Here is a 6,471-nt window from a genome sequence, read left to right as displayed (position 1 = left end):
TTTTACTTCTGGAGGAATTGTAACTTTGCTTTTAGTAGAACCATAGTCACTTCAATACTTTTCTATTATTTCTTCGCCATTCCGTTCTGTGTGCTTTTTTTTTGCCCGGAACTACCATGCCCACAATGTCTTTCGAAGTGTGGACTTTTCCCTGCTTCTCCTCCCCCTTCTTTCTAAAGTTGTTTAAGCCCGGAGGGAAGAAGGGAAGGCACTGTTGGGATTGGGCTGAGAGTGGTACCTGCTCTAGGGTTTGAGAATTTGTGTATTGCTCCCGATTTTGGATTTCTGCCCAGGCCACACCTCTCCCGAAGGCAGTTTACAGCAAGTTCTTTTCCCTTTCAGCGTTTCTGTATGTTTAATATTAAAAAAACAGTTTTCTGTTGAGTTTGTTTAGCACCCATAGGTTCTAATCGCCTCCTCCCCCTCTTCTGCGTGGCACTATAAGCTTTACTAATTGGCTTTTCTCCCACCTCCTCCGGGAGAAGTGAAAAAAAGTGAAAAAAAATTCACCTCCAGAGAAAAAACTGATGGAGAAGCATACTTTTATACTTTATTTTTTTTGGTTTCTTTTTGTTTGTTTTTGCTGAATTTTCCTTTACGACAAGGCTAATATGGAAATATTTTTCATAACTGCACGTGTTATTAAATTGCTTGCCTTCTCAAGAAGTGGTTAGGGAAGAAAAGGAAAAAGAATTTGGAATTTACATAAAGAAGAATGTTAGAAATATTACATATAATTGAGAAAAAACATGCTGGGGAGGGAGTTTTATGAAAATGTTTAATTAATCAACTAGTACAAGACCACTTTCACCTTAAAGTCAGGACCAGGAAACCATCCCTTCATAAAAAATTTACAACTAGAATTAAAAATGCAACATTTTAACACTAAAATATTGTAGAGAAGAGGTTTGGACTTGCATTCAAGAAATATAGGCTTAAATTCCAGCTCTGGTATTTATGAACATCAGGATCACAGTTGGCCTCTGGACCATCTTGGACTATAAAACAGAAATAATAAAATATTTTCACTTATAGGATTAACTTTTATATAAACAACTTTAAAATTTGCAAAGGGACTTATATGCATTATGTCATTTAATCTTCAAAGCAATTCTATAGACCCTTCCGGCGTTATCATTTTCATTTTACCCCTAAGGAAAATGAGGCTTTTGGGCACACTGGACTTCTGGCATCTCCACACAAAAGGCAGAGCTCTTTGTTTCCTTTGGGTATATTAATCCAAAAATGTTCTTCTGAATGGTTGGATCACATCATAACTCCACCAACAATGGGAGTATTAGTATCCAATTTTTCTCAACATCTCCAACATTTATCATTTTCCTTTTGTCAGCCAATCTGAAAGATATGAAGTGGTATTTCAGATTGTTTTAATTAGCATTTCTCTAATCATTGGTGATGGAGCATTTTTTCTGTACTATAGATAGCTTTGATTTCCTGAAAGCTGCCTTTTCATATCCTTTAACCATTTCTCAGTGAAGGAATGACTCAGATTCTTATACATTTGATTTATGTTTAACATATTTGAGAAATGAGACCTTTATGAGAGAACTTTGATATAAAATATTTTCCTGTGGTTTCCTGCTTTGTTTTTAATTTTAGCTACATTGGTGGTAGTGGTAATGGTAGTATTTTTTGACAAAAATAGTTTAATGTAATCAAAATTATCCATTTTTCATCCCATAATGCTTTCTTATCTCATTTGGTCATAAATTCTTCCATTATACATAAATTCAATAAATAAAATTTTCCATGCTCCTCTAATTTACTTAAGATGTCACTCTTTATGTTTAAATCATGAACCCATTTTGACCTTATCTTAGTACATAGTGTAAGATGCTGTATTCTGGTTTTCCCAGCAGTTTTTGTTGTATGGTGAGTTCCTGTTGCAGAAATTTGGATCTTTGGTTTTTCCCAGTGCTAGATTACTGTAGTCATTTAGTACTGTTGTATTATGTATCTAATCTGTTCCACTGACCCACTATTCTATTTCTTAGCCAGTACCTGACAGTTTTGATGGTTACCACTTTGTAATACAGTTTGAGATTTAGTATTGCTAGGCCACCTTCCTTCATGTTTCTTTTACTAGATCTACTGTTTTTTACTCATTTATTTGTGTACTTATACTAAATTCCTGTTGAGTATGATAGATTTCTATGTACAATCTCTCTCTGTCTCTCTCCGTCTCTGTCTCTGTCTCTTTCTCTCTTTCCCTGTCTGTGATCTTCTTTTTGAACCAGTTCTGATTGGAGTGAAATTCAAGTGCACACCCAAATTCTCCCTCCCCTTCCACCCCCCTCCCCCCCATCATTTTCCCCTCCACTGTAAAACTCTTTGTCTACCTCTCATGCTGGATAATTTTTCCTTTCCTTCCTTTCCCTTCCTTCTTCTCCCAGTGCATCTCTCTTTCTCGCCAAAAAATTTTTTTTTTTGAAATTATGCCAACATAATTGAGTTACACCAAGCCTTCTGCCTATGTAGACTCAAGTACTGATATAAGGACTTAGGAGTTACATGTATCATCTTCCCGTGTAGGAAAATAGTTTAATTTTATTGAGTCCCTTAATTCCCTTTCATGCTTACTTTTTTATACATCTCTTCAATCTTGTGTTTGAATGTAAGATTCCTATTTATCTGTGTTTTTTTTTTTTAATCAGAAATGCTTAAAAGTTTTCTATTTCATTAAATAACAATTTCTACTTCTGTTAGATTGTACTCAGTTTTACTGGGTAGGTGATTCTTGATTGTACTCCTAGCTCCTCTACCTTCCAGAATATCATATTTCAAGTCCTCCATTTCTTTTCTGCTATATTTTGTGTGATTTTGACTATGGCTCTATGGTGTTTGAATGGTTTCTTTCTGACTGCTTGAATTATTTTCTTTACCTGGGAGCTCTGGAATTTGACTATGATATTCTAGGGAATTTTCATCTTAGGATCTCTTTAAGATGGTGATTGGTAGATTCTTTTAGTTTCTATTTTTCCCTGTGGTTCTAGAATATCAGGGCTAATATTCTGTTAATAATATCTTGAAATAAGATGTCCAGTGTCTTTGATCATGACTTTCAGTTGATTCAATAATCTGTATTCTAGGTCAGTTGTTTTTCTGATGATATACTTTGTTTCTATTTTAATTCTTTTGATTGTTTTATTGTTTCTTGATGTCTTGTGGAGTTATTAGCTTCCATTTCTAATTTTTAAGGATTTTCCCCCCTTATTTTAAAGAGTTATTTTCCTCCCATCCCGTTTGGCTAATTCTTTTTTTTTTTTTCCATCAATGAAGTTTTATACCTGTTTTCTTCCCTTTGGCCAATTTTGTTTTTAAGATTATTTTTTCAGCATTTTTTGTGTTTATTTGATCAAGCCATTGCCATTTCATAATTTTCTTGTGTCACTCTCATCTCTTTCTACAGTTTTGCCTCTGCTACTCTTAATGTGATTTTGAAAACCATTTTTTAAAACTCTTGTCAGAAATTCTTGTTGGACTTGTCTCTGACTCACTTTTTTTTTTTTCTCCCCTTTTAGGCTTTGCTTATAACTATATTGACATCATTGTCTTCTTTTGAGTTTGTAAATTGTTATTATTATTATTTTTTGGTCACTATAGTAGATTTTTGTGTTCAGGTTCTTTGCTCATTTTTTCCAACCTATTTCTTGACTTTGAACTTTAAGTTGGATTCACTTTCTGGGGTGGGATGGGATGGGAGAACATTGTTCTAAGCTTTAAGCTTTTTTATACTGCTATTTTCAAACCTATTTTAAGGATTTGGAAGTTTTTAGTGCTTTCAAGGTAGTGTGGTCATTGTTATTACGCCCCTGGTCTGTACTCTTTTTTCTTATCAAGGAAGGGTCTTTGTTCCTTTGGAATTATAATTGATATTGTTTCTCAGTGCTCCTGTTCCCATGGCATTGGAAGCAAGCAATATACTATTCTTCAGGGTCCTTGCTCCTTTGGGATAGGCAACGTAGTTGCCTATAAAGTGTCATGTCCTGTGCTCAGTGGCAGAAAAGGAGTTCCCTGTAGTTTCTTTCTGAAATTTCCTTTTTGCTATCTCTAACTTGAGAATTTTTGAAGCTGCTGCTTCACTACCATCAAGCTCCACCACTAGTATTGCATCCATGTAGGTTCCCACTCCCTCTTATAACTTCATGTCATCGACCTTTCCTTTTGATCTTCTAAGTTCTCTTGGGCTGAAAGAATATTTCGCTCTGCTTTTGTTGACTCTGTTATTCCAGAATTAGATTTGAAATATTAATTTAAAATTGTTTGGAAGGGAATATTGGGAGAGGTTGATTGTAGTACTTCCTCTACTCTGTCATATTGGCTCTTCCCAAACACTATGTCTTTCCCCTCTCCCCCCAAACACTGTATCTTTTTTTTTTTAAGTGTTTTATTTTTTTTTATTTTTTTCCCTCATAATTATAACTTTTTATTGACAGAACCCATGCCTGGGTAATTTTTTACAACACCCCTTGCACTCACTTCTGTTCCAACTTTTCCCCTTCCTCCCTCCACCCTCTCCCCCAGATGGCAGGCAGTCCTATACATGTTAACTATGTCACAGTATATCCTAGATTATGTGTGCAGAACTGAACAGTTCTCTTGTTGCACAGGAAGAATTGGATTCAGAAGGTAAAAATAACCCGGAAGAAAAACAAAAATGCAAACAATACATTCATTTCCCAGTGTTCTTTCTTTGGGTGTAGGTGCTTCTGTCCATCATTGATCAGTTGAAACTGAGTTAGATCTCTTTGTCAAAGAAATCCACTTCCATCAGAATACATCCTCATATAGTATTGTTGTTGAGGTATATAATGATCTCCTGGTTCTGCTCATTTCACTTAGCATCAGTTCATGTAAGTCTCTCCAAGCCTCTCTGTATTCATCCTGCTGGTCATTTCTTACAGAACAATAATATTCCATAACATTCATATCCCACAATTTACCCAACCATTCTCCAATTGATGGGCATCCATTCATTTTCCAGTTTCTAGCCACTATAAACAGGGCTGCCACAAACATTTTGGCACATACGGGTCCCTTTCCATTCTTTAGTATCTCTTTGGGATATAAGCCCAGTAGTAACACTGCTGGATCAAAAGGTATGTACAGTTTGATAACTTTTTGAGCATAGTTCCAAATCGCTCTGCAGAATGGCTGGATGTATTCACAATTCCACCAAGGGTGTATTAGTGTCCCTGTTTTCCCACATCCCCTCCAACATTCTACATTATCTTTCCCTGTCATTCTAGTCAATCTGATAGGTGTGTAGTGGATAAACACTATATCTTAATGTTACTTATTCTCTTGTTTGACAGATAAAAAATAAATCAGTGAAAAAATATTTATCATATGCCTATTATGTTTCAAGTACAATTCTAGATGCTGTGGACACAAAGATAAAGGAGCAGCAGTTGCTTCCCTCAAGAAGCTTACATTCTGTTGGGGAAGATATCTACAAAGAACTTTTATAATACAACCAAATCTCCTAGAATTACTCAATAAACAAATTTATATTGGTTCACAAAGTTTTACAAATCGCCAAATATAATTGCAAAGCATTGGTAAAAATGAAACCTGTGAATGGTAAGGATCTGCTTTGTTAATTATTTTCCCATTTAAAATCATCTATATAGAGCTAGAATATTTTAGAGTAGAGAGAAAAACCATTAGAAATTGAGTTCTGTTAGCAACAGGAAAAATTTCAGCTTATCACCTTATAGTATAAAACTTTTATTTTTAGTATTTTACTTTTCTTTCCTCTTTACTTGTTCTATATGGTATCACATGTTATAGAAGATACTTCAATTTTATCATTATTTGCTATTGAGAAGAACCAAACATTTTTGTATTTCATAATTTTGTGGAATAATTGATTTCTCAAATTTCTGAAAAAGAAAAAAAAATCAACTTTCTTAAAAGTAGAATGCCAATTGAAACTAATTTACTTATTGTCTAAATTAAAATAACTTATCCCATTCCTACCTATATTTTTGGGATACCAGATATGTAAGGACATCTAGTGATTTTACTAGTCCTCATTGATGTTTTTGAAAAATATTCTTATATAAGAAATGTTATATCTTTAGAGGTATCTTGTAAGAGAAGTTATGATAATATTTCATATATTCAGTAGTTATTGGCTTTTTTCCTTTTTTGAAAATTGATGTTCTTTCAAAAAAATGCTGCTGTTACTTCCCAATGTCTGTCTCCTCACTCCACTCAGAGTAGCGTCCTTTTTTGTAACAGGAGAAAAACAAATCAGCACATTGGCTATGTATGATTATCTGTGTGTTACTTGGAACTTATAAGTCAACATCTAATTATAGAGATTTCAAAAGTCATGACTGGCCACTGATCAGAGTTCTGATGTCTTTGATTATTGTTTTCCTTCATAGTTTTGTGATCATTCTGTAAGTTCTCCTGATTCCACTAATCTTGATATATATATAT

The 6,471-nt window shown here is 34.2% G+C and overlaps 1 protein-coding gene across 1 annotated transcript in view; it reads left to right on the top strand.

Moving 5' to 3' along the window:
* Positions 1-6,471, top strand: part of ASB3 (ankyrin repeat and SOCS box containing 3) — a 96,154-nt gene that overhangs the window by 19,116 nt on the left and 70,567 nt on the right. The gene's annotated exons all lie outside the window — the stretch shown is intronic.

This window comes from Antechinus flavipes, chromosome 2 (genome assembly GCF_016432865.1).
Source record: "Antechinus flavipes isolate AdamAnt ecotype Samford, QLD, Australia chromosome 2, AdamAnt_v2, whole genome shotgun sequence".
In the NCBI taxonomy this organism is placed as follows: domain Eukaryota; kingdom Metazoa; phylum Chordata; class Mammalia; order Dasyuromorphia; family Dasyuridae; genus Antechinus; species Antechinus flavipes.
The sequence above is the reverse complement of the archived record's forward strand: the minus strand, read 5'-3'. Positions and strand labels throughout refer to the sequence as shown.